General features: G+C 38.3%; 1 long non-coding RNA gene across 1 annotated transcript; it reads left to right on the forward strand.

The window, feature by feature from the left end:
• Window positions 1-984: 984 nt before the first annotated feature.
• LOC139590065 (uncharacterized) lies at window positions 985-22,101 on the forward strand. Its single transcript, XR_011679221.1, has 3 exons — window positions 985-1,132; window positions 19,777-19,842; window positions 21,589-22,101. It is a non-coding gene; the product is annotated as an uncharacterized lncRNA (long non-coding RNA).
• Window positions 22,102-24,661: the final 2,560 nt, after the last annotated feature.

Consider the following 24,661-nt stretch of genomic DNA (forward strand, 5'->3'; position numbering starts at 1 on the left):
TTCTACCTATTTATTCATACTTCTAATTTGCAAATAGGCTCATTTCCATTCTTTCCTCTTTCCTGGAAGGAAGGAAAAGTTTTTACTTTTTTTCTGAAGAATATCAACAACAGCAGAAGCTGAGTAGCAGGGCAGAATTTACTTTTTTAATTGATTTTACTTTTTATCTTTTTCTTGATTTTTAGCCTGATTATATAGCTTTTAATCACTGATTGTAAGATGATATTAAGATGGCTTCAAATGGTATCCATTGAGTACTTTATACTACATTCTTCCTTTAATCTTTCAAATGAAATTGAATTTAGAAACATCACTCATTTGGCAGCAATTCTTTGTTGAAGTCTCTTTTCCTTTTTCTGCCATCAAGCTGTGTTTTGCTAAGGCTGCTACCTTGTTAACTGTCTCATATTCAGTAATAATGCTAATAGCTACTACATACCTTGTGCCAACAAGCAGTTCAGAAAATGAAATATTCATTTGAAATGCACATAACTTAGCAGTGGTAACTGAAAGGCAGCAGCAGCAGCAAGTACAGACAGAGTGATTTAATTAATTAGAATTATGGCCTTTGGGTTTTGTATGTGCTGTTGCAATTATAGGAATGTCTTTACTATTGCATCCTAAATATCAAAGGAAAATGTGAAATCTTACTGCCTTTTCTATTAAAAGAGGTACATTTTTAAGACCTTTGTTACATATTTTGCTGTTCTTTTTCAAGTATTCTGGTTTACCATGGGCTAATTTCAGGGTAACAGTCAGCTGATAACTCATACACTTCTTTTACCTGTATGACCAACTTAGATCAAAATTTGGTATTCCCCTATTATCTTAGATGGCTCTAGTCAACACATTGAACGTTGATCTTTAAGAAAGGAATCCTTAAATTTTAGATCATATCAGTGTAACCACCTTCCTTTCTGATTTTAAAAGTTACCATGCAAAGCAATAACCAGTGTTCTTTCACTCCTACCAGGTCCACAAATATCTCCAAGAACCTACACTGAGCCCTTGTCCCTGTGGTTTGTCCAGCCTGGGTTTTTATGCACATATGGTGACCGTAATATTATGAAGAACGGAATTTTTTGAGACAGAAAGAACTCATTGCTGTCCTGGGGATTATAAAACACCAAATGTGAGTATCTGTTTTATTTGGTGTGGTGATTTGGATGTCTCTGTTGAGAAGTGGAAGGACTGTTTCATAGAAAGGTGACACTGGCAGCTTCTGAGGAGTCTGATTACTCTGCCTGACAAGGAATCCTTTAAATGTCTGACTGGGCATGACCAAAAAATATACCAATGTTACTTGTACTTGCTATTTGGCTGAGCATCCAGGTCAAATTGTGGGGAAAAAATGTATAATGGGGAAAAAAAAAGTATAATTTGGCATGCTAAACTAAAAGGGTTGAAGTTATATAGACTGCATCTCTAAAGCTTATAAATCAAAGTTTACTCCAATTGGCAAGGTTTTCCGTGCTCAACACACCATATGATATCACCATTGGAATTATTTTTATTTCAGGAGTCATAAAAGGAGATGCAGAGATTTTGTCAAAACAGAATTTCACATTTAGGCATTGTGTTAGAAATAATGGCAATGATAATGACAGACTAATGGCTCCAAACTAGACATACAACGACTGGACTCAAAAGTTGTAAGCAAGAGTGAAATTCCAAATGTTTTTCTCTGCTACAACTGCTTCATTTATATAGAAACCAGGAAGCATTATGAACCTAGGGAAAGACTGTTCTGATGCAGGCAGGATCCAATCAAAAAAGGGAAAAAATAATTCTACGGAAATCTGTTGCAAATCCAAAAACTGCCAGTATATCAGACTGGAACTGCATACTATGAGAATGGTGCTCTGAAATTTGAAAGGTCTGGGTTCAGTTTCTGGCTTGGCTACAGATTTCCTCTAGGCAAATCACTCACATCTTGCTGTGGCTCAGTTCTCCTGTAAAGGGAAATCTGTGAAAGGGAGATAATGTTTCCCTGCCTTTCAAAAGGTTTGTGAAGATGAGTTCATTAATGTTTGATAGATGCAGTGCTGGAGACCATATCGCTGTCAAGCAAGTGTGGAATACAGCCTCAGCAGTACCTCCTGAAGCTTGTGAAGTGCAGTCTTTTGGGGAAATATACTTTGTTTTCCCCAGTCTGGTGAATGGCTGCAGCTTTCCCACTTCATGCAATGAGGCACAGGCTGTGGAGAACTGAAGTGAACTGACTGAACATCCACATGAAGACTCCAGATGTTTGAGGAGTCACCTTTCTGGTTTTCTTAGTCTTGTCTTTATCCAGGTTATACTCTGATTTTGCTATTTAGACTTGTTGATATATGCAATTGTCTTGACACAGTGAGAGGTTTATCTGCTTCTTAGTGACTTCTCTCTACCCACTGCAGAATGCAGGAACTGTTGCTTACTCAATGAGCAAAAAATAGATGGAATTTATTCCCTTCCCCCTTGCATTGCTGGTATTCAAACAATGTTTAAACGACACCCTTTTTAAAATCTGTAAAACTGGAGAACTACAAGACTTAATATGATTGCTACATTATTTAGGTCTGACAGCTCTCTTGTTTTATATTCTAAAGGAGCTGACCCAGGACGATGTTACATGTGCTGTCCATCAGAGCTGAATTTTCAAACCCTCCCTCTGTAAGTTTTAGTCTTCTGACCTGAAACACAGCTAAGAGGAGTTGGTGGATTCTCTTAAGAAAATCCATCCAGAGTCAGGGGGAGGGCATTAGGCCTTTGACTCTTGCAATGCTTTACCCCAGAGATATTATACTAACTAGTAGTCATAAATCCTGTATGAATAGTATTTGTCAGAAAAGGACCAATGTTAGAATGAGCAGCCTTCAGTAACTATGATATTTATACAGAAATTCACTTTACACTCCCTCTGATGAAACAATAGTAGCTGCAACATTTTAGGCATGAACAGTTTCATCTGAAAATGTTGTGAGAAGGCAGCACTGAAATAGAGAAACTAAACAAGATTCAGAGTCATGTGGCTGTCATTGTTTCCTCAGTAAATTCAGCTGTGGGAAAAAATAATGCCTTTTTTTGGACAGAATGGTCCTGTTCCACATAGTGATCATCCTGCACATATAATTTTTCACTGCAGAATTTCTTCAAACTTCTGACCTAAATCATAAAAAAAAAGTCAGGTAAGTCAAGAGACAAAAGCGAATACATCTTGACCAAGGTGTTAATTAGTTTGAAGAAAAAATTGCTAGCAGCATGTTGACAGATTGTGGGTGGCTTCAATGATAGCTGGCAGCTTCTCTGTGAATATTACCCATTTTCCCCTCTAAAGGATGCCCCCAATGTCCATTTTTGGAAGGGCATGAGTTTGCGAATATTGCATCTGTGGTTCTTTTGTGCCTTAATTCCTTGCTTTCTGTAAAAAACCCCCCATAATTGGTACTATTACATAACCAGGCTTTTAAGATTATTTGAGGACATCTTCTGTTTATATCCTCAATCACCTGCCAGAGGAACAAAATTGTGCAAATCATCATTCTCCCAACCTTGAAAAACTATTCTCTTGCATATGATTCTTGTACCTCACTGTTTATTAATAAAATATCAGTGCCTTCTATATTAACATCTATCAGCTGCAGTTCTTTTTCTTTTTTCCCTCCTTTAATATTTCTCTAAAATGTTTAATTTATATTAATGGGAATAGTTGCAGAATGAATCATGGTATCTCTCAGAATGGGTCACGTTGGAAGGGACCACAGTGGGTCATCTGGCCCAACCTCCCTCAAACAGGGTCATCCTACAGCACCTGGCACAGGATTGTATCAAGACAGCTCTTGAACTTCTCCAGGAGGGAGACTCCACAACCTCCCTTGAAAATTTGTTCAGTGTGCAGTTGCTCATGCAATAAAGAAGTTTTTCCTCATATTCAGGTAGAACTTCCTGTGCATCAGTTTCTGCCCATTGCCTCTTGTCCTATTGGTTGGTATCACCAAAAAGAACCTGGATTCATCTTCTTGGCACCCTCCCTTTAGATACTATTAGACATTGATCAGGTCCCCTCTCAGTCATCTCTTCTCAAGACTGATTTGGCTCAGCTCCCTTGGCCTCTCTTCATAAGACAGAAGATCCAGTCCCTTGATGAACTCTGCAGCCCTCTGCTGGATCTGCTCCAGAAGCTCCATGTCTCTTCTGAGCTGAGGAGTCCAAAACTGGACAAAGCAATCCAAATATGACTTCACCAGGGCTGAGGAGAGGGGCAGGATCACCTTCCTTGACCTGCTGGCAGTACTTTTCCTGATGTACCCCAGGATACCATTGGCCTTCTTGGCCACAAGGGCACATTGCTGGCTCATGGGTGAGGTGCAATTCCCTGAGATGTGAGAACTGGGGGTGATATAATAAGGAATGAGAGAGATAAAATGAGAAGATCAAGTGACTTTCCTCCATCTCTGCTCTAGAGTACAAAAAGAGCTGTATTTCTCTCATTTCTTTCTCTTCTGCAGCCACTAATCAAACAATATGAAAGCAAACACAATGAAAGCATGGATGTGATGGCAATAATGCTGTCTTACCCTGAAGCCTGGCTTCTGTTCAGCAACTATTTGGAGGCAGCCTGTGTAATGGGAGACAGGCAAGACCTTGGCGTTTTTCATGTGCTTAGCAAGACAGAACAAAGACCGTGCTGTTATACTGTTCAGGCTTCCTAGAATCCCTGGGATGGTGGTCTGTGCTCCATAAAAGCACTGGTTGGGACAGTATTCAACCACATGCTTAGTCTTCTTTTGCTGTGGGTATACTTTTCTGTGTTTGGAATTATTGCTGGTTAGTTTTTTTTAAGCAAAGAAAAGTAGATCATCTGGTACAAAAGTTTTACACAAAATGTATTGGAGAATATGATGAAAACTGTTTTTAGATGTTAAAAAAGTGTATTTGACACATATATATATATATATCAATGTATATATGTTTGCCAAGTTTAAGTCCTAGAAAATATCAGTTACTTATTCACAGATGAAAATATTAGATCAAATCAGGCAGAGATTGTCCTGCAGCAGTGCAAGCAAGGAGTCTAAAGTAAGGCATTAATAAAGGCAAGCAGGGTAGAATGTCATTCGCAGTACTTGCCCATCAAATTATGTCTTTAAAGCTGCACCTGTCAGTGTATTTGATATTAGCTTGTCAAGGCAAGTTATTTATTTCTCCCAGTTGATACTGAAGTTCACTATAAAGCCCTATCCTGCTGTAAGAAAAGTAAGTGAAAGCTGCCTGCATTTAGGTCTAGGCAGAGGAATCAGCAGAGGGCAGGACCACCACCTGGAGAGGGGCAGGAGGAGGAACTCAAGTTTTCTAAAATATAATACAATAGAAACTGTCATTCCTTTTCACTGGGATATTCCCCAGATGCTAGAATTCATTTCACCCACCTAAAGAAGTGTAACAGCACTTTTCTCAGTAAATTTTGACAGTTTGGGAATTTATCCTCATTATGTTATAAATGTCATTTTGCTTGGTGAAAAATGTACCAGCACATTTGCCTCAAGTTCCACCTGGGAGGTTCTCATCCACAGATGAGAGGAACTATCCCAGAAAGGTGATGCTGAAGGCAGGGGAGGGGGATCTGCCTCAACTCTAGTCACAAACAGAGGGTCCAGAGGGATTCTCTGCTGGTGTGACACTGAGCCTGATGGACCGTTTCCACAGAAATCCACATTAGCTGATGGGGAGGGGAAACACCTGCTGCAAGCAAGTAGGTGGAAAACTGGTTGGTTTTTCAATGATGATCTGCACTCTGTATGGGAGAGAAGTACCTCATTGCTACTGAGCAAAAGTGCATAAGCACTAGGGCACTGAGATGTTTGCTCCTGGTTGGGGTCCAGTGTTGCTGTGTATCTGGAGGCTGGGAGTCCAGTGACGCAGGGGCTCTTCTTCCATGGAATGGGTGCTGCTGGACAGGGAGGCTGTGGGGAACAGTGCCTTGGGGGAGGGTTAAATGCCCTTATCTCCGTCTCCGTCACACTTGTTGGTTTCAAGGCCAGGGTTTGCTGGAGCTGGACAATGGAAGTTCAAACACTGTTTTTAGAGGTTTTTCCAAGTCTCTGAGAAGGAAAGAACAGGATTTACTGCCAGTTTTGAGGTTCAGACAACACTGTCATGAAGTGGCCTCTGTTAACAGGTGTCTCAAATGCATCAGTAACCTCATATTGAAGAGGAGGAAATAGAAATCCCTGGTTGTAAGAGAGAAGCAATATACATTGAGTAAATGGGCCAAAAGTAAATAAGAGCCATCAGACATAAGGAGACTACTCTAATGATCTCTGTTCTGTTCCTCAGGCTAAATGATCCCATTTTGCCAGAGAAAACATGTTTTCTTCATGTGTTTCCTTCATGAACTGGCTTCTTTGCAAAAAATCCTTCTGCATAGTTAAGGTATAAATAATTGCAAGTAATGCTCAATTATTATAAATGCAGTAGAAGATATAAAGAATAGAAATTTAATATTTATATAAATTTTCTACCTAATATTCCAACAAAGGCTTGTGTAACCTTAAACTATGAGATCCATGTGAATTTTCTTTGGAATTTTTATTAGGTCAGTATTCGAAAAAAGTAGAACCAGTAGCTGGTTTTCAGACAACAGGAATTTCTATACATTTAATACTGTACTTCAGTATTCTAGAAAATAACATACTCGGTTTATATGTGTGGTGGTTTAACAGGAAATATGTTTTCTGGGATGCTGTGGTCAGGCCAATGGATGTTCAGATTTTAATATTGGCACCTAATGTGTCCATTGGGACATTGGATCAGCCTCTGAGAACACAGGGTTAAAGCAGGGCTCTCCCCTGGGAGGCTCTCTTGGGTTCTGGTCAGGGAAAGGCTCAGAGCTCCCCTGCCCGGCTGCGGGCTGGGCGGGGCAGGGGCAGCCATGGGGCCGGGTGAGGTAGGCCCAGGGGCAGCCATGGGGCCGGGTGAGGTAGGCCCAGGGGCAGCCATGGGGCCGGGTGAGGTAGGGCCAGGGGCAGCCATGGGGCCGGGTGAGGTAGGCCCAGGGGCAGCCATGTGGCCGGGTGAGGTAGGCCGGGGCCTGGACAGAAGGGAGGTGAAGGCCCCTGCAGGATGGAAGGGTGGAGGAGGAGCACTGAGAGGCATTGGGCAGCCACCCCCTCCCCAGGAGAGACAGAGAGAGAGCCTGTGCCTGTGCTTGGCCTGCGAGAAGGAGAAGGGGGGGTGCGAGAAGGTGCCCGGCTGGGCAGCCGTGGGAGTTCTGGACAGACAGAGCCTCAGATTTTTAACCCTTTTCTTGGTGATGGAAACCTTACAAATGCTAATCCTCCTGGAGTTGAATGAGAAGAGAGATATAGATAAGAGGAAATGGGCCACGAGAGAAATAGAGAAGAACTCAGGTGGAAGAGATGATGGAGTAGCTTTTGCTCTTTTTGTGTAGCCATGGACAGAACCATGTTCCTTGTGATACAGGGACTGCATTCTAGGGGGAGGCAATGCCTCAGGACCAAGAGGGTTCAGTGTGGGTACCCCTCGGCCCCAGGGGGTGAAATATGGGGGGGACAGATGTCCCAAAGTTGAGACTGTGCCTTTTTGGAGTGGGATGAAGCATCCTTAAAAGTCGACCCTAGAAGCAGCTCTGGTCCGTGTTCAGTGGTGAGAGCGCTGGACATGAAAGGAAGAGGTCACCATTGGCACAAGGAGGACTCCTTCTCCTCTTGATGAACTGAGGATTGAGTATTCTGAAGGGTGGTGCTGGACTGAGAGTCGATGATTTAGGGGATGTATTGTATTGGGAATTTGGTGGGGAGGAGGAGGAGATGTATTTGTGAAGTTTTCATTTTCCTTGTGTGTTTCTTTTTTTTTCCCTTTCCCTTGTAGTTTAGTTAATAAACTTTTTTTTTTCCTAAGTGGGAGCCTGCTTTGCTTATTCCTGGTCACATCTCATAGCAGAAACCAGGGAGAGGGTATTCTCATGGGGGCACTGGCATTGTCCCAATGTCAAACCATGACAATATGCTACAAAGTTATGTGTCCTTTTGGTGTCAATAATCTGTAAAGCCTGTAGCTGGACCTAGACTCCCTATTCTCAAGACTCATGCAACTTCTCAAATAGGGAGAGTTGTGGAGTTAGATGTATTTTGACCCAATGTAAAAAGCAGGACAAATTGAGAGGGAAGTGCAGACAATTGGTGAAAAGTTAGCAGCGTAGGAAAGCTGAAATTCCCACCTGCATGAGTTAGCAGTAAATGAGGTTATTTAACATCACTCAGGGAACAGAAGGTCACCCTTGCTCTCACTGTGAGCTGCCGTGCAAATAAATAGGCCTTTGCTTCCAACAGTGGAAACAGGCTTATCTTTTCACAAACTCCATGGATATTCATCTCTCTCTATGATTCATTCTTTGTAGTTACCTAAAAAGCTTTAATCATCTAGTGAGGAAGACTAGCTAATGCTCCATAATTTAAGTGACCTGTCACACTACATAGAAAAAGCCAAAGCAGTTCACTGAAGCTTGTTTTTCAAGGCCATTTATAGACTCTAGGGTTTCAAGCCACGAGCCAAGTACTTCTGGGAGGAAAAAAAAGTGAAAATGACAACAGCAGCAACAACAAAAAGACAGAGACCAGAATTCAGATCAATTTATGCATGAAAAAATTTGGAATGGAAAAATATGCTGAAAATTTTGGAGGTTTATCTGGAATGAAAGGACAAGTAATGGTCGCCTGACAAGTTAAGATGAAAATTTGTAAATATGAGACTACTCTTCCAACCCTGTGCTTGGCACCAGAAAAAGAAGTAGTTTGACTGCAACATTCATGGGGGCAATTAGCTTTGTAGTTGTGAATTAATTAAAGCTTTCACTGTTACTTTTGTTGACTAAATCATATTAGAAAACACAATGGTACTTCTCAATGTCCTTAGGAAATCTGCATCCTTGCATTAGAGCAATTTTGTTTCAAATGTGTTCTTATCCCTGCAAAAAGTGAATTACAGGCACGCTGAATGTACTGAGGACCAACTGTATAATTGGATGCTCCTCATTACAGAGTGGTTTGTATTGTTACCTAGTGGGACACTGAGTAGGCTTTTAATCCTTTTGACCATAATTGCTATCTCAAGAAATGAGCATTAATTCAAAATGTTCTGTGTCTGTTTTACCCTGTCAACACTTCCACTCAGTGTAAAATAACATATCATCAGTGGTGTTATTTTATGCTGCTGCTGTACTAACTAGTTACTAACCCTAGTTACTGATTAGGAGTTTCTGACACTATCCCAGTTGTTGTGTGATGCCCACAACAAATATTTTTCCAGAACTATAACAACTGAGCAGATTGCCTAGATCACAGTCAATAAATGATATTATTGCTACAAGCTGAACCCTATTTAACCATCACACAATGGCTGTTTGAAAGTGGGATGCTCGAGCTCCCAATTGTGATTGTTCTGACTGAAGACAGAAGTATAATGGCGAAAATCCATGTCAGTCTTTCAGTCTGAATAAAGTGTTTAAGTTTTCAAATAAACAGCAAAGAAATAATTAAACCTATCTGCTGAAGCCTAAAGCAGTTTGTGATTTAGTTTGTGATTTATGTACTTTTAGTAAACTCCTTCCTCTTCTCCTGGTGCTCTGTTATACTCCAAGTGGGACTAGATACCTCATAGTGGAAAGGTTTCTGTCAGGTAGTGTGAGATATGCTGGGAAGCAGAGCAAGATTTTGCTTGGGGAAAAAAAACCAAACCTATAAGCTTTTGATGAGTGTTGCTTTTTTTAACAGTTTATTTGCTTTCAAAACTCCAATTCTCATGGGAAAGTTTCTTAGACATGTACCTTTAAAGCTATGTGGCAAATGAGAGCCTTGAAAACAGCAGATGACTGCTATCATGGAAAGGAAATAGGAGCTAATTATTAGCTGCATAGTAATTGTGACTTTTTTAACCTCTGTACCAAAAATAAAATAAAAATTCAGTGAAAAGAGCTTTTCTTAAAAGATTATAAGAGATTAAATTCAATTTTTCAGGGGAATGCTGTACCTTCCTTGCAGTAAATGCATCTGAAAAGATGTTTTCTCTTTGAAGCAATGGTCAGATCTTCACTTGTCAGAGGTACAGAATAGAAAAGCTATAGAGTTAAAAAGGCAAAGGTTACTAGTCATTCTGAATTGCCTCAGTTTCTGTTTGATCAGTAGAAATAGCAAAACCATATGCCTTATCCTCTGTAGCAAAGTGAGCCAGAGTTATCAGGGATAAAGTCCAAGATCCACAAGTTCATAAGGGCAGACAGTAATTTACCTTAGCCAAGATCTAAAAGACCTAAATAACATCAATATTATTGTGGGGATACAGTTTAGAACTTCTACAAGAATATTTAAAAGGATCTATTTTTTCCTATTAAGAATTATGCATATCCATCTTTCACATAAAGACCATTAGGTTGTTCTGAAGTACTTATTCTTTTACTGCTTTTCAAACTGTCTTTTGTCTGACAAGACCATGACCTTCATAGCTATGAGCTGTCTGGGGCTACAGAGGCAGATGTTTGTGATAAGGTGAACAAGCACAGATTCGTGTTTTCCTGATAATTTTTTAAATGTAGTTGAGGAAGACAACTTGAGAGAAAAATTTTTAAAAACATGTGAACAATGGAAAGCCAGCAGCAAATGAGACAAGATGCTAACCAAGGGAAGGACTGACCTTGAAAAATTACCAAACTTGTGAAGTTTATTCAGGAATTTTTTATAGATTCATTGTTAACCTTTACATAAAATATTTTAGTGCTGATAATCAAATATTTACTGTATACACAGAGGTAGATCTAGTGGTCCTGGAATTGAAAAGGAAGATACCACTTTCTCATTCAATTTATCGAAGCATCCTTCAACAGCAAAATTTTATTCAGTAAACTCAAGGTTTCGTTAGGGATTTCTTTTTGTTTTGGCTTGGGGTTTTTGTGAACTTTCAGTTTGCTTTTATACAGAGATACTGCTATAAAGCCTTTTTGTAGAGGATTATACTCTGAGAAGTTACTTTCTGAAACCCTCCAAAAGTAATTTGATTTTCTGCCTGCCTAAGGGTCTTCTGTTTTCTGCTCTGATTAATGAAGAAAAATACTGAAAGAGAAGTCAAGTTTTCTCACTGAATTACATACATAATGAGATAGGAAACTCTTGATCCTATAGATATGTATGAGAAGGTAGGTATACCAGAAATGCGGGGGGGGGGGTGGAATCCACAAGAAAGATGTCATATCATGGAGTTAGTTATTTTACATTCTCATAATGGACTAGCAAATAGAGAAAGACAAAAGTGATAATTTTTGGTATCTGAATCATATACTACGTTGAAGATCTCACTCTGGTTTTTTGTGACACTTTTAAAGTTGGCATGCTCAATTACTGGGGTGAAGGCATGTTTCTTTTTTACTACTTTTAAAAATGCTGGTTTTCACAGTGTATTTTAATGCACAAAAAAAGGTCTTTTGACTGTTGGGTGTACTTTAAGTGATTGACTGTATTTCCAATGGAAGACTAAAATCTGTATGCCTCTGGTGAGCTGATCTTCATCATGTCAAATCTCTGGGAAAACTGCCATCCTTGTCCTTACTGACAGGAGCTGTCAGATCAAGAACAAGAATGAACTCCTAAGGAACCACAATGAAATTGCAAGGTAGGGCTCACCTGTATGTTTTACACTCTGACACCAGTCCTAGTTTAAGTAAAGAGTCTGTGCCTGTTAAACCCAGGAAGGGTTGAGGAGGAAGCATAAGAGCTGCTGTTACCTAGTATGAACCAGCACTCCCAATTCATTGGAGTGCTCAGCCAAAAGAGGGTCTTAAGCAGAACAGTTTATGCATTAATTTTGGATGATGAATTATCTGAAACTTCTATGTCTGTACATTAAACATATTTAGCAGGCCCTATTAAAGCTTGCTTTTGTAATTTTACTTCCTTTCCAGTATTCTCCAACCTGCTCTCAGTACCTCTTACAAAGACATTTTGAGAGAGAGAGTTCATGTGGTAAACAGAGAGATTTCCTCTAAGCAGTGTTAAACCTGGACCAGGCTTGGTGTGCCCCTGCTCAAAGGTGGATTCCAAAGCAGCTATGTGAAGGGGCCTCATGGCAGTACTGAAACCATTTTGCAGTTACCACTGTGGTCTCACAGAAACACTTGTCTCTGTAGGCACTGAAATTTCTTTCACCTGAGTTTACAAAAGGATGTCAAGGAGGTGATCTTTTTGGCTGTAAATTAATATTCATATTACTGCTAAAACACTCCCTAGAGTTTTCAACGATGCCAGGCTATAGATGTGAGAAATTCTACTGACCTCTGGAATGCTGCCCCCGACCCTGCAGTGCTCTGCTGTTTTCTTTCTCTTTTGGTCTTTAAAAGTCTGTAGAAGACCTGAATTTGGAGCGATAAGGAGGTCAATCACAGAAGCACTGGGCAGGTCATGGGCGAACAAGAGATACAGGTTCAAAATGTTAAAGTGCAAATTATTAAAGACACAGTGAAAAAGAAATCAAAATGTTAGAAAGTATGTTCCTTTCCTAGGATACAGACAAAAGATTTTTTCCTTCTAGTGCAAAATCCTCCTGCAGAAACTGAAGACCAATTTTATTTCTTGCAAACAGTGAAATCTGTACCCATCTCCATCATTATGAGGTAAACCCAGATTAGATCAATAGAAGTCATTCAGTCACAGTGGAATAATTTGCTTTTTGAAGGTTTTGAACTGTGTCTGAATACTCTCCTGAGATTTTTGTCTTTCAGCTATGTTATTAACAACTCTTTTCTTTTTCTGTTAAAAACAGCTCTTTTTTAAAGTATTTCTTTTGTCCTTTCCTTTAAACCATTGCCTTACATTTTTCACAATGTGTTTTCTTGCTACAAAGGGAGATTTCATGATTATAGATGAAGATAAAGCAGCAGGAATGCAGAAACTGAGAAACAAAGATAGTACTGCTATACAACTGACTTTAGGGAAATAGCAGAAGAGTAAAAATAGGCAGTTACCTGGATTGACATTTATCTCAAATATTCTATTTATTTTCAACAGATCTTTCAAACGACAGCAAATTATTAACATTCATCCACTTCTTACTGAAAAGTATATTTAATATTTTTCATTTTTAGTAGGGAGATTCCAAAGCTATACCAAATATTTCAATCTACTTATGGTTACTGTCAAAATTGACAAGGAAATTTGTATTGGACGAATTCTATTCACAGTTATTTTATAGAATATCAAGAACAAAATTCCAAAGTTTAATAGAATGATACAGCAGCACAAGTCTTACACATAAGCAATTTATACATGCTCATATAAACCTCTCTTAAATATACAGCTCTAGTTATAAACCACACTGTGTCCCAATCTAATGGCTGTGTGGGATGCTTGTGAGAATTTATAGTATGCTGTTTTGGGGACAAGGGGGATGCTAACAAAGTCCTCCTTGGAAGGCTGTTCACTTTGCTGCATAACATGGGTTTTAAGTGAGTGTACATAAAAGCTAACCAAGAACCCAGTCCCATCCAATGCATCCAAGCCTCTCTGTGGGAGAAAACCTGGATACAAGCAGTCCAGACCCACCAGCTCCTTTTTGCCATTTTTGAATCGGAAAGTTTCCCAGCTTGCAGCCCAGCTTCCCTTGCCTCAAGGAGAGCAGTCCAAATCTCTCCATTGCAGACACCCTGACTATCTCTGTGTTTCTTCCTTCTGTTTTTGAAGCCTCTTTACATGTCCATCATCACTCAGCAGCAAATGTGATGTTGCCCAAAGCTAATTATCCAGAAATTTCCACACCATCGGCTTAATATAACACTGACAACTGGCAAAGGAGCAGAAAAACAAAGAAATGACAGATACGTAAGTATATAATGGGAAAGATTTTAAGCAAATCATGTTGGGTAGGAATAAAAATGGTAAGCAGAACATTATGTATTTACTCAAGGAGTACCTGCCAATGGAACAAAATTCAGGAGTAAGATGATATTTTTTTTTCTGTGAGTTTTTTGTCTTAGAGCTCTCAGGAAGACACAAAGGTATTTCTGCAAATATTTGGGTTCTGGTAGCCCCTCCATTCCCACATGTGATATTCTGTGCTCATTTGATGGCTTTTGGCACCTTTTCTGCACATGATTTTGTGTGAATCCATAGCCAGCATGTAGAATGGGGTAAGAGTTTTTTTAAATAAATTCAGAGATGTAATATTTGGTTTACATTGAAAGGGTCTTTTTGGGATGTGGTGGGGTAATAATAGGGGCAGGTCCTGTAAGACACCAGGAGCTGCCCCTGTAGAGGCCAATGGCAGCTTGAAATGGCTCCAGAATGGACGTGCCACTGGACACAGTGGCACACTGGGGGCAGTGCCTCTGTGATGACATATTTGAGAGAGGGTAAGAACATGCTGCACAGCGTCTTTAAGAAAGGAATGAGAATATATGAAAAAAAAAACCCTGCAGACACCAAGGTTAAAATAGGAGGAGGCAGTGGAGGGGCTCCTGGCACTAGAGTAGGGATTCCCTTGCAGTCCAGTGGAGAAGACCACAGTGATGCTGGGAGGTATTGGATTAGGGGAAAAAAAGCTCTATTTATTTATTTTATGTTATTTTTTATTTGGGGGTTTGTTTGTGGTTTTTTGGGGTTTTTTGGTTGGTTTTTGTTTTTTTTTTTTTTTTGTTGTTGTTGGTTTTTTTGGGTTTTTTTGCACTACAGCTCTGTAAATAACTTCATTTTTCTTTCTTAAAGAGAAAAAAAAAAAAAAGCCCAGAGCTAGACCCTCATGCAGTCATGTGGGCATCTGTGTAACAGAGGTCAGCTGTTCCTCAGTGTACCCTTGTCTAAGGCCAAAACTTCACTGTTTCTGGTGTGTCACTTTCCTAACCAAAAGGGCAGAAACACTGAGCAGCAGCAGCAGATACCACAAGGGCCTGTCCAGAGAAAGGAGCAGGAGTTGTTAATGGTAGCAATTTTCAGCTAAAGTACTATAATTTTTGGGGAAAAGTATATGTGCTTTCAGTGGTTTTCCACCAGTAACTCAACTTTTTCTATGGAAAGGAAAAAATATTTCTTGTGTCCTTCTAAAATGAAGGTTTACTGTTTTGGAGTTACTGCAGAATTTTAAGGTGAATACCCAGGAACTTTTCCCTGTGATTAGCTGAGAATAAGGATAAAAAGGAATTGTCTTGGGAGTACTTCAAATATAAGCTGTCATCACCACAATGATGAGAGCTAATTTTCCATTTCTGAAGGTTGTATAAGTGTTGTCACTGTGCTTTTATTTTGCCTTATTTTAGGAATAGAGTGTCCTAACTTATCCTTTTGGGACTGAGACATTAAATCCCCTCTTTTTGGTTAGGTTATTACAGACAACTAAAAGAAAGAGTAAAGAAATGGCTTTTGATAGCAGAGAATATCTTTGGGGATTCTTTTCAAATCACATTTGTAGGCTGCTAATATAATGCTAATTGCTTAAATTCATACCTGAAGGCTTTATAAATTTCACCATTTTCATTGACTGTTATTGGGCAATAACGATCTGATCACAGCACTCCTCAGTCAGAAAAAAAAAAAACAAACCAAAAAAATCAGCTTATTACCTTTGGGAGATTGAGATGTGGACTGTAAACCAAATGAGAGGAGAGAGTTACAAGTATCTGAGCTGGGTTACGTAGTGGACACTTAACTCACAGTTTTTTGTTTCTATTCTGTTAGCAGACTGTAATGTAAATAACCATGATAACAAATAGGAATTTCAGATTGTGGCTAGTCTAATATGTGGTTAAAACACTATTTGTGCTACTATTCCTGCCACTTTTCTTTTCCTAAAATACCAGGAAGAAACAGAAAAAAGGCAGGAATACTTGTCTTGTGGATTTGTTTGCAAGTTGTAATTTTAATGTCTGTGGCATCCTTCTGCAGTGCTATATTGTTTGCTAACAGTATTTTCTTATCAAGCCATACTAGTTGAAGTATTAGCAATAGGCATGGCAAGGCACTAAGGATAAGGAAATTGATGACAGTTAGTGCCAGCAATGCTACTAGTGAGGAAAACGTACAGAAAAATTTAACAAGGAAGAAAAAAGAGTGCAAGCTTAAGAACATAATATAAAACTAAGGATTATTTTTAAAGTCTGTGGTGAAAGTAAGAGTAGTCAGCAAATATCTGTGGGAAGGTATGCTTAAAATCGAATCAGTTATGGAAAATTTTCATATACATGCCAGGTAATCTTGGGAATATGCTATCTTAAATAGGCATAAAACACATGCTATCAAAAAGCCTTCTTTTCCACGGAGTGTGTTATAATCATATGGGTGAATTATCTTTGATGAAGAAACTGACATAATTTAGCAATATTTTGAAGTATTAGTGGATAATAAAATTGTTGGGAAACACTGCCATAAATTTACAGGCCTTGAGATATACCACATGTCTGGAAAATGTCATTTCAGTAAGGATTCCACACAGGGTAAGGAGGTGAAAGAAATCACACTTTTGGGTTTTTTTTTTTGTCTTAGATGATTTCTTTGATGTGATGCTAAGATGCTGTAGTCCAATGTGATGGCATCCTATGTCCTGTAGCTGAGAGAATGAGGTACAGCTGTGTTAGCAGGTGGAACAGGAAAATGGAATTATTGGAACGTTCTGTATAATGGGACTTCCAAAGCAGCTGACATGAAAATCTAAGCTTAAATATGTTTTACAGTACATCTGAAAAAGGTATTGGCTCTGCTCTTCTTTTCAGAGAATTGCATGATGTTCTCAGGAGGGTTAATGATCAAAGACAAAGCATTGTCCTTAATTTCCATTGTGACACCTTGCATCACTCAAAATTTAAGATCATGCTTGTTTTCTACCATGAATAGACATGGCCTAAGAATGTTTAAATGCTGGCCAAAAAAAAGCAGGCTATAATACAATAATACGGAGTATCATTGGTTCTCAGAAGTCCTGTGACATTTTTAATGTGAATATACTTGACATTTCATAAATATTTCTTGAAATGCTATGTAAAAGCCCAGGAATATTTGTGAGTTTTGCAATAGCATGTAAAAAATGTACTTTGAACTACCACCTCAAATCCAAAGCCCTAATTTCCTTTATCTTGCAACAGAATGAAGAATCTCTATAAGACTGCCTTTTCTTTGCTGTTTTTTTTGTTCTCTTGGCTTTTGTTAGCATACTCAATTTAACTGCATTAGTTCTCACACTGAAGGCCTTGTCAAAATGTTAACTTATAGTTAGATTTTATACTATTATTACATACTTGACATACACTTTTAAACTCAGAAATGCCAAGACATGATTCGACATCAAATCGAAATCTGAGCAAAGACAGTTTATGTATTTTGCTATGTCAGGTTTGCAGCCAAGTGGTAATGAGGTCAGCTGGATTCATCCTGAGACTTAAAAGATGATGCATGGCAATGCCTGAACTTACAAGGAAAATCACAAATACCTGTTCCAAATTAATGTAAATGGGTACCAAAAAATGTTGTCTTTCTCACTGAAATGAGGCCCAGTGTGCTCAGACTTTGAAGTGAAGTGATTCAGCATTTATGCAGTAATGCTGAGCCCCAGCATGGGCTTATGTGCCAGTTCAGTGGGCTTTTTCTCTACCTACAGATAGGCAACTTCCCTGCTCCCTTTGTAAAGCTGCCTGTGAGAGATTGGAAAAATGGGATGGACATGACTCAATACTTCTCATACACAAAAGATATGATTCAAGAGTAGCATCTTCCCATGTGGTATCCAAAGCAATGAGATTGCCACTGAGAGTAGTGCCAGTGTTCTCCTCTGCTGGCACCTCTTCCATTTCTGGATTTCCAGAGGATGCTAAGCGAAAAGAGTAAAGTATTATCATTTGCTAATTTCTGTATGGCAGCATCTTTGCACAAACCACTGCACAGAAGCAACTTTTCTGGGAGAAAGTGATCTTTGGAAGTTCCTAAAATAATGGTTACTTGAAAAAAATAAATAGAAAAATAAGTGATTAAATAACTGCTTGTGCAGTGAGCTGTGAGTACTCACCAGAGTTTAATTAAGGGAACACCTACAGTTCCTGAACTTTTCCAGTTGCTGAACTTAGTATTCAGGTCAGCTTTGAAGGGAAAAGGATCTCAGGAGAGCAAGAGAAATAAATTTACACTGACTCAATCCTAAAAATTCCAAGTGCTATTCTTATATATAATATTTCTTTGCACTTCTTCCCCTGAACTAGTACAAGAACATATTTCTCCTTAATAAGAATATATGCATATATAAGTGTTAGCAAGAATCCTCCACATAAGTCATGGTGTATGATGACAATCTTAATAATTTTAATGATGTTGCAATCATTCAGCTCATGATAGAATTTCCTCCCCAGAAGAAAGTGGATAAGACTTCACATGACTTTAAGCAAATTGGCTGAAATATAAACATGTGGTAATATTGTCCTAAAGTGGAGCTTTGACTACTTTACCTTTTTCCTCACTGCAAACATTTATTCATTTTGATCCTATAAAAGGCTTTCCTTTCTGTGCTCCTTTGCCAAGTAACAACTTTTGTGGTCCCCTTTAGATTGTACTCAAGCTTACATGTTTCTTCTCTCACACAAGCCATTTGCATACTCTGAAGTGGGTGCCGACTTACATGGGATAAAACTCAATGTGCCCAGAAGAGATTATATTCCAGCTATCTCAGCTGACACATTTTTGAGAGCTACACAACAGTGCATAACAAAAAAGATTTCTGTTCATTTTTAGAGGAGTTTGAAGGCTCAGGACAGAGGAAATTAAAAATCCTGGGACAGGCCCAATGTTTTCTCTTTCTTGATGTTGCATTAAGGGAAATCCTGATGTCTTTTTTTTCTGAGCGAGCAGTAAGGAGCAATTACCTAATTCTCTAGTTATGGAAACTGTACAGGGACCATAGTATTCAAGGCCTTAAAACATACTTCCCTCCCAGTGTCAGTAAAAGTGAACAACTATGAATTTATTTCTTCACATCTGAGTGCCATTTTTAGCTATGACATTGACCTCTTCCTAGTTTTCCTCCTTCTGTAGAGTTGGTGTCAGGCCCAACACAGCTGTTTCACTTTGACATAAGTTCAGAAGTTCAAGAAGTTCAAAACAATAAATTTTTCAAACAAAAGAAAGATAAAACACTTGCAAATCCCAATTCTGTGCTTGAAGGGTATTAAGGGAGACTGGGTAAATCTCTGAAGAAACTTAGGGGAGCTTTATTTTTGGCAGGTAAGACTCACTAACTGAGCTTACAGAATGTGCCTTTTAAATCCCAGAACGTATGAGTCACTCCTGTCTGGCTCATGGCAAAAGGCTAGGGAGGAATGGTTTCTGAAACACAAAAACCAAAATGAGAGAAAATAGCATATGATGAGTGTATTGACTAGAGCAGAAACATGGAGATTATTACTCTAGTTGCACACAGAATTCTTTAACTGGGCTAAAGTACTTCTGCTCTCTTATTCTTTCTTCTCCAGCAGAAGACGGGAAGAGGGAAGGACAAAACAATTTTCAGAAGCTTCTTGTATTTACTGATGATTTACTTTGCCGAAGGACCATTTCACCTTGACAGTGTGTGACAGTAGCATTGCAGTCTCTTGAAGGCAAAGCAAAGTGTTAAAACATATTTTTTTCCCCCTAACTTTAAAGCAGATTAGTTCAGGTTTTTATTTTTTGATCTTTTTGTTGCTTGTTTCTTTTTCTATCAAGTATTTCAAGCAGAGATGTAAACTCTAAACTGATGTTTTTAATGATTTGTGTCTTATACCTGCAGTTTTTCTGAAGACCTGTGATTTGTACATGGCAAGTCAGCAGGTGAGATCCTATTGAGCATCCTAAGGTGGGTAATGCTAAAGTGTATGTTTTGCATTACATGTTATGCAGTAGAAACTGCAAAAGGCATATTTGACTTATAAGCAGGAGAATCATTTTATTGCCTCCTTCTGCTTTGTGAACATAACCTTTAATTTGTTTTAAGATTTGACATAGTCATGTATGGATTTTGATCTTTGAATAATTTACTGTGGTATAGTTACTCTTTGTGTGACTCTTGAGACTACCAAGGCTCTTCTGATAGCTAGCCTTTTTTTTTCTCAGACACAAAATGCATGTTAAACACTCAGATAGATAGAAATGCATCTGTGCTATGGTAATTTCAGTTTTAACTTGAAAGTTTTCTTTCCCTTTTTTTTCCCACTTGTTTTTTTATCTTTGATTCAGTACTTCTATATTATCTACTTTTTGAGAGTTTTGCTTTCATTGAGGCTGAGATCTATTTAATGTATTTTTGTCATGAATTATTGGTTAATTTGCTAGCTTTCCTCATTAAAAACAGAGAAGAAAAATGTTCAGTCTTCTAAAGGAGACCTTTGGAGGGATCAACATGCAGAACTAATCTTACACCCCTTACCAACTCTTTTATGATGAGGAAAGTTCTTTCAAGACTTAGTCTTGAAAATTGTTTTGTTAAATCCCATTGTTCTGTTTTTCTGGTTTGAAGAGCAAAAATTCACGACATCTGCAGCATGGAATAAAAGAACTTCATGTATGAAGAGTATCCTTCTCTGCACTCTAGGACTCCTGCCATCTGACAGCAGGGAGTGCTGCAGAGGTAGAGAATCCAAAGAGAATCCAGGCTGAATTGTTGCGCAGTTGATAATTTCTTTCAGAACAACATGAGTTTCTTTCTCCATATGGGCTAGGGTAGTATATAGTTCATTCTCCTATAGTGCCTGTTTCCTTCCTTCCTGTTCCTTTATCCCACTTTTTCTCTAAAAACTTAGGACATTTTCTGAAGAAATCCAAAGCCTGTGTTTGCTGTAAATCATTTCAGTGCAGAAGATATGACAGATATTATATAAAAAATTGATTAGATTTTTGTCTATTTCCCTTGGACTTTCTAAGTCAACGCGAGTCCCAGTTACTACAATCATTATGGACAATTTTGTATTTAAACAAAACAACCCAACCAACCCACCAAAAAAACCCCAAACAAAACAACCCCAAGGAAACCCCAATCAAAATCAAACAAAACAAGACAAACACAGAAAACCCACCAAAATCAAAACAACAAATACACACCAAAAAAACAAAGAAGGAAACATATCAACTGGTATGTAATATCTATTTAAAGAAAGCTTTTACAGAGCTGCAAAGGCATTCAGAACACTACAGGCCCCGTCTGTTGTTCTGACTCCTGCCTGTGTTTCTTTCTGATTCTGATCCTGTTGCACATCATTAACGAAAGGCACAGAGAAATGTTACAATTTGCTGGTTTTAGGAGAGCTAACCAAAAGGGTCAGGCCAGTTTACACTACATAAAATAATGCAGTGGATCATCTGGGGATTGTTGCATGTGAGAAGTGATTGTTTCATGTGAAAATCATTCTCCTGGCTTTCAAAAATCTGCCCTCACTTGAAACTTACACAGTGAAGCTGAGTTTCCTACTTCACGTTGTGAACTGTAAGGAATCACCTGTGGTTTCCCCTATAAAGTTGATGGACTCTAGAAATGCCTGTGCTCTGATGAAATAACATTCTGTCTTTCATTAATGCCTAGTGATGTTGCTCTGATCTTTATCCTCAGGTCTGACAGTCCTATCAATCATAACAAAACTGCCTGGGGTGGCTGAGTAAGGACTTGCAAGACATCTTACCCAAGATCTAACTCTGCCATGTTAGTATTTGTATTATTTTTCTACCTCTGTGATTTCTTTACTGTGGCATATTGAATTTGTTTTCACAAAAAGGTGAAATAGATCTGTTATGTAAGACTTCTTGCTTCTCTGGTAACATAGTAAAAAAACTCAACCAAAAAACCTAAAAGCTGTTTGATAATCTGATTCTGGCGGAAATCTTGTGACATTTGAAGGTCAGTATAATTAAATTTCACACAAAACCCCAACAAATATACGTTTTTATTTTTATATTTATATGCGGTTTTATTTTTATATTTATATACAGTTTATTTTTATTATTATAGTTTATATTATACCCAGTTTGAATGCTATATTTAGTTACAAGGCTTAGGCAAGGGACAAAGCCTTATGATGTCCCAAGAGGAAGGTATTTGGTAAGAACTAGTCTCATGTGAAAAAAGGAAATTTCCTTGACCCTTCACTACAAAATGTGTCCTGAGTTTTACAGTAGATGAATGTCAGAAGTTCTAATTGATTTGATTAACACTTAATATGCATTCAGAAAACATTGAAATGAGTCTGTAACTCCTCAAAACCATGTGTTAGTTACCTGATTTAGGATGAAAATTTAGGAAAAGTTGATTTAAAAGTCTCTGAACTTGGAGTAGTTTATTTGTAACTTTGGGACCATGCTGCATTAGTAAAGTATTATGGAGATTATTCAACTAATCTTAAATGAGTTTAAGAAAAATTATAGGCTTAAAAGTATAGAAATGGAAATAATCTAGTTACCCAATAATGTAAATATTTCTTCTAAAAATTTTAATTCCTGAGTATATTGATTTTGCAAAGATGAGGTAACTGGCCTAATAAAGTGCTGAAAATTTCTCATATTTTGTGCTGTTCGATATATTTTGTATAGTGTGATGCTCTAGTTATTTTATTGCAGATGAGTATCTGTTACTATTTATTGGGCAAAGAACATACATTGTATGTTGTACATTATTCTTTCCCCTCAGAATGTAGGCATTTCTGGCCCAGGGATTTTGATACTTGCCAATTCAAATCCCAAGACAAATAATTTTAGTGTCAGTTATGCAGGACATATTCTGACACTACAGTTGGTAAATAGAACATAAAATGAACAGAAAAAAATCCAAGACAGCCATCAAAAAAAAACATAACCATAGCTGACTGTGGAGTGTGAATATAAGATGGCAAAGAAATTAATTGCTGTCTTTGTCCCCTGAGCTCTTCCCTCTAGCACTGGGTGGAAGTTCTGCAAGATTTCCAGGTGCCACTCAGCCATGTGCCAATCACTGCTTTGACAGACCCCTAAACTGTTGGGATGGTATTAGTCTTAGGGGATATTTTCTTGTTCCTTTCCAACCCTAGCTGGAATTGGAAGTCAGATGTTTAAATAAATAGATGCAACTCAATTATTTTTGCCATTTCCTTGGGACAGGTGATAATATGTGGGCATTTTTTAAATCTAGGAAAACTGCTCATGTTTTTCTCTTCTAAAGAGAGATTTCAGTACATGGTGGCCCTTACTTTGTATTTTGTTACAGCTTATCTGGTTTTAAAACATCTTGGTTTTATATCTAAGTATTTATTTGAAAAGTGCTTGAATCAGGAGTTGAAGTCTTATTCTACTTCTACTGCAACTTCCTACAATATGTTGTCAAAATGATGATGGCAAGCACAGGACCTCCCTGTTTGGCTCCTGAAGCATGTCTGTGTGTGTGAACTGAACTTCACAGGAAGAAAAAGGAAACGAGCACTTGTCTTCCCTCGAGGAGCGCTCCAGCCATGAGGTTATCACAGAGAAAGAAGTATTGCACTCCTACCTGCCACTCATTCCTTCAGGTAACATTTCAAAAGTGGTAACTGGAACAGCAATCTGTGGTACATTGAATGTAACGGGACACTTTCTAGATTGAGCTCCCAAAAATTATTTTGGCAGTGGTATATCTTGTTTCTGGATCCTACTGTGCTATTAGGATTTGGGATTCTCTGTCTAGCTAAGACAATTTAAGTGCAATTAAGCTGATAGATCTGAAGAACAACAAAGCACTGATGGATTTTGCTTAGTAGCAGTTGAAAGCAGAATGTTTTTCCAAGTAACCAATTTGTATTTGAATGTCTAAATTCCATCCCACTCCAAATGATTCATTATTGAATGAGCAGCAGGAAAATTTGCAGGTGTTTCACCAAGCTGCAGCACCATGAAGAGGCCCATAGCAGCAATAGCAGACACTTACTTCGTTCTTAGAAGTCTGAGGAACACTAGAATAAGCATGCATCTTTAGGGGACCAGGCTGAAAATATAAATTTTTGGTTTGCTCTGGCCCATATAGGTCGCAGAAAGCTGTGAAGAAAAAATCCCACTCAGCCCAGTTCACCTCAACACTCTAGAATAAACTATTTCTGTGAAAAATTCTAATATGAAATGTAGACAGATTAATGAATTTAAATTAATTTTTAAAAATTTGTGTAATGAAACTTTTAAAGGGTTTCTGGTTTCAAATAAGAAAAATAAATAAAAATATTCATGCAAAAGGTCAAGGGATTTCTGCCTCCACAGAAGCCCTAGAGAGATTGCAGAATAATGTCAAAACACTAAGAAAAATTGATACATTTTAGAAAAATAAAATTATTTTACAGGACCATATCCAGGATGCAATGAATCAAGAATAAATAGAATACACTAACTGGGTATGGCATGGATAGACTCATACCGGAACAATGAAGTCATACTGTACCTCATTTATCTTTCCTGAAATGACAATTGACAAGCTTCAACCTCAGGACTGCATCAGAGTGAGAAAACCACTTCCCGAGATGTTAATTATGTCACTCCTATTTTAGTCAAAAATTTATCCTTCCTGCTCTTTTTCCAAGCCATTTTCCTCCCATTCTGCATAATCACAAGTAATCAAAAGCATAAAATTTTGGCAAAAGTAGACTCATGGTTTTGTGTTAATCTCAGAAAGTTTTCCCTAAGTACTAGTATTGCTG

The sequence above is a fragment of the Agelaius tricolor genome, unplaced genomic scaffold (assembly GCF_023055355.1).
Source record: "Agelaius tricolor isolate 1412-34295 unplaced genomic scaffold, bAgeTri1.0.p SCAF_1, whole genome shotgun sequence".
Taxonomy (NCBI): domain Eukaryota; kingdom Metazoa; phylum Chordata; class Aves; order Passeriformes; family Icteridae; genus Agelaius; species Agelaius tricolor.